Source organism: Colobus angolensis, unplaced genomic scaffold (genome assembly GCF_000951035.1).
Source record: "Colobus angolensis palliatus isolate OR3802 unplaced genomic scaffold, Cang.pa_1.0 Scaffold502, whole genome shotgun sequence".
Taxonomy (NCBI): domain Eukaryota; kingdom Metazoa; phylum Chordata; class Mammalia; order Primates; family Cercopithecidae; genus Colobus; species Colobus angolensis.
Genome location: NW_012118511.1, coordinates 232,596 through 236,904, shown reverse-complemented (window position 1 = coordinate 236,904; position 4,309 = coordinate 232,596). Strand labels below are relative to the sequence as shown.

Here is a 4,309-nt window from a genome sequence, read left to right as displayed (position 1 = left end):
ACCTGACACCAAGAATAACTTGAAGAAAGATAAACACAATACCCCATATATGGTTATTCAAACAGATGACTCCCCTGGCCTACAGAACTATCAGTAAGTCCGTGGTGACTCATGCCTATAATCCCAGCATTTTGGGAGGCCGAGGTGGACAGATCACTTGAGAACAAGAGTTCAAGACCAGGCTGGCCAACGTGGTGAAATCCTGTCTCTACTAAAAATACAAAACTGGGTGGGTATGGTGGCGTCTGCCTGTAATCTCAGCTACTGGGAAGGCTGAAGCACGAGAATCACTTCGGCCTGGGAGGTAGAGGATGCAGTGAGGCAAGACTACTACTGCACTCCAGCCTGGGCAACAGACCAAGACTCTGTCTCAAAAAAAAAGGACTGTCAGTAAACCAGCCATCCACTCTAGGCCACTGAGACTGCCACACCTGTCTGTCCTCCAGGGAGTCCACAGGCTACCCAGTCCTGAGTGGAAACTCTGATAAGGAGGAAGAACAAAAAAATCCAGCATCAGTTTGCACAGCTCATTAACATTTTGGCGGGGGTGGGGCAGGAATACCACAGTCCATGCCCAAAGGAAGTAACGGGTCTCTCCCTTTTCACCAAGGGTTCTTTCTCTAAGAAGTTTACTGAGTCACAGAGAACAGAAAATAAAAACAAAAGTCTCATTCTAATTGCTTTTTTTTTTTTTTGACACAGAGTCCTGCACTGTTGCCCGGGCTGGAGTGCAAAGGCGCGATCTTGGCTCGCTGCAGCTTCCGCCTCCCGGTTTCAAGCGATTCTCCTGCATCAGCCTCCTGAGTAGCTGGGACTACAGGCATGTGCTACCACGTCAGGTTAATTTTGTATTTTTAGTAGGGATGGGGTTTCTCCATGTTGGTCAGGCTGGTCTTGAACTCCCTACCACTGTGGGGTAGGCGCGGTGGCTGTGCTGAGCCACCACGCCCAGCCTCTAATTGCTTTTGAATTAGGAAAAGTATATGTACTCCAGGAAGGGCAGAATAAAAATCATCACAACGAATAAAAATCATCGCCACAAATCCACAAATAAAAAGCAATTCAAGGCTGGCGCGGTGGCTCACACCTGTAATCCCAGCACTTTGGGAGGTCAAGGTGGGTGGATCACGAGGTCAGGAGATCGAGACCATCCTGGCTAACAAGGTGAAATGCTGTCTCTACTAAAAATACAAAAAATTATCCGGCCGTGGTGGCAGGCGCCTGTAGTCCCAGCTACTCGGGAGGCTGAGACAGGAAACTGGAGTGAACCTGGGAGGTAGTGCTTGCAGTGAGCCAAGATCGTGCCACTGTACTCCAGCCTGGGAGACAGAGTGAGACTTTGTCTCAAAAAAAAAAAAAAAAGCAATTTAATATTTTGAAAATAGGTGGTCAAAAAAATTTAAAAAAGAAAGAAAATATTTAAAAAATGAAAAATAAAAATGAAAATAGGTGGTCTAGGTCAGGCATGGTGGCTCACGCCTATAATTCCACCACAGTGGGAAGCTGAGGCGGGCGGATCACCTGAGGTCAGAAGTTCGAGACCAGCCTGACCAACATGGAGAAACCCCATCTCTACTAAAAATACAAAATTAGTCGTGCGTGGTGGCGCACACCTGTAATCCCAGCTACTTGGGAGGCTGAGGTGGGAGTACTGCTTGAACCCAGGAGGCGGAGGTTGCAGTGAGCTGAGATCACACCATTGCACTCCAGCCTGGGTTACAGGGTGAGACTCCATCTCAAAAGAAAGAAAAAAAAAAAAAGGAAAATAGATATTTTCTAATTTTTTTAATTGCAGAATTTGATGAAAACTTTTTTTTTGACACAGGGTCTTGCTGTGTTGTCCAGGCTGGAATGAAGTGGTACAATAATGGCTCACTGCAGCCTTGAACCCCCTGGGCTCAAGAGATCCTCCTGTCTCAGGCTGCCCAGTAGCTGGGAGCACAGGCATGCACCAGCTAATTTTTATCCAGCTAATCTTTAAATTTTTTGTAGAAATGGGAGCCTCACTATGTTGCCCAGGCTCGTCTGTAACTCCTGGGTTCACGTGATCCTCCCACCTCTGCCTCCCAAAGGGCTGGAATTACAGGTGTGAACCATTGTGCCCAGCCTGAAGCAGTCAGTCATTTTTGTTTTTTTTTTCCTTTCTTTTTCTGCAGACCTCCTCTGTGGTCAAGACAGTGTTTTAGTGCTAGGCACATAATAGCATACACTTGTAATCCCAGCAACTTCGGGAGGCTAAAGCCGGAGGCAGGAAGATCACTTGAGCTCAGGAGTTTGAGACCAGCCTGAGCAACGTGGCAAAACCCCGCCTCTACAAAAAAATACAAAAACTAGCCGGGCGTGGTGGTATGTGCCTCTAGTCCCAGCTATGCCAGAGACTGAGACAGCAGGTTCCCTTGAGCCTGGGAGATCAAGGCTTGGGTGAGCCGAGATCTCACCACTGCATTCCAGTCTGGGCAACAGGGCAAGACCCTGTCTCAAAAAAAAAAGAGAAGAAAACAGTGTTTTAAATGGATAAAATATTTAGTTAATATTTAGAGAAAAACTATGATTATAGATTAATATTTCTATCTAGTTTCACCAGCTAGAAATAGAAATTGGAAGGATTTTGTCAATGGATTAAAAAACAAGAATAATAAGCCCAGCTGGGTGTGGTAGCTCACAACTGTAATCCCAGCACTCTAGGAGGCCAAGGCGGTCAGATCACTTGAGGTCAGGAGTTCGAGACCAACCTGGCCAACATGGTGAAACCCCGTCTCTACTAAAAATACAAAAATTAGCTGGCATGCGGCGCGTGCCTGTAATCCTAGCTACTAGGGAGGCTGAAGCAGGAGAACTGCTTGAACCCAGGAGGGAGAGGTTGCAGTGAGCTGAGATTGCACCATTGTACTCCAGCCTGGGCAACAAGAACAAGACTCTGCCTCAAAAAAAAGAAAAAAAAAAAAAGGCCCAGGTGTAGTGGCTCAGACCTTAAATAAGTTTGGGGGGACCCCTGCTGACCCTGGTTAACCACATTCCACCCCAGAAAACTCAGTATTTTTCTTTCAAAGCACTCATCATACTTCTCTCACCTGGCAGAAAGAAAGCTATTTATTTAAGGCCAGGAAGATGTCTACTGTGTCCCCTGAGTCAAACGGATGAAAGAGAATTTAAAAGACAAGTAAGATAACTCACAATCACTCTCTCCGCTTCAGGATCTGAATTTTCCCACAGACTTCATGATCCATAATCACTAATCAATCTTGGAGTAAGTGTGCCCAAATGCTTGTCCCCAAATCCAGCTGCTATACACACAAACGACTTAAGAAATGTATTTGCAAAATGTGGCTGTGTCACCACCAAGAACACTCCGGGTATTTGACAGCAATTCAACATGAGCCTCAGAGACACCTACAGTAGCCAATAGAGCTTCAGAGACACCCACAGTAGCCAATGAGGCAGATGTTTCAGCTGAGCAAAACAGATGTCAGACAAGGACAGCTACTGTGTCCAACTGTTTACAACAAGCAGCTATTTCTCTCTCCACCAAGAATAATCTCAAGACAAAGAACAGGCCCGTAACCACTTTTCCAGAACCACTTTAAAGATCATGGTTCCATGACCAAGGCAAAAGTATCACAGCACTTTCAGTCAACACTCAAAAGCCCAAACACAAGTTCCTTTCCTTTACAGAACTGAAAAACTTTTACAGTACTTGAGAAGGGCTCACAATGCCTCCTAAAAATAAGTTGAGGGCGAACAGCTGATGGACAACTATTACACAGAATAAGTTTTGTAGTCTATCCAGAAAATACCATGGGGTAAGCCTTTCTCCTGAATCCCAAGGCAGATTTCCTGCAACTCCCCCACAAATTAGTGTTAATTTTATTTATTTATTTATTTATTTTTGAGACGGAGTCTCACTCTGTCGCCCAAGCTGGAGTGCAGTGGCGCGATCTCAGCTCACTGCAAGCTCTGCCTCCCGGGTTCACACCATTCTCCTGCCTCAGCCTCCCAAGTAGCTGGGACTACAGGTGCCTGCCACCACGCCCTGTTAATTTTTTTGTATTTTCAGTAGAGACGGAGTTTCACCACGTTAGCCAGGATGGTCTCAATCTCCTGACCTTGTGATCCATCCTCCTCGGCCTCCCAAAGTGCTGGGATTACAGGCGTGACCCACTGCACCTGGCCCAATTTTATTTTTTCTTGAGACAGAGTCTTGCTCTGTCGCCCAGGCTGGAATGCAGTAGTGCAATCTCAGCTTACTGCAACCTCCGCCTCCTGGGTTCAAGCGATTCTCCTGCCTCAGCCTCCCGAGTAGCTGGGACTA

The 4,309-nt window shown here is 46.3% G+C and overlaps 1 protein-coding gene across 1 annotated transcript in view; it reads right to left on the bottom strand.

Moving 5' to 3' along the window:
* Positions 1 to 3,395, bottom strand: part of ITFG3 (integrin alpha FG-GAP repeat containing 3) — a 41,860-nt gene extending 38,465 nt beyond the window's left edge. Inside the window, exon 1 of the mRNA XM_011960075.1 lies at positions 3,175 to 3,395. The gene's annotated coding sequence lies outside the window, so the exon portion shown is untranslated. The remainder of the gene's footprint in view (positions 1 to 3,174) is intronic.
* Between the last annotated feature and the right edge of the window lie 914 nt (positions 3,396 to 4,309).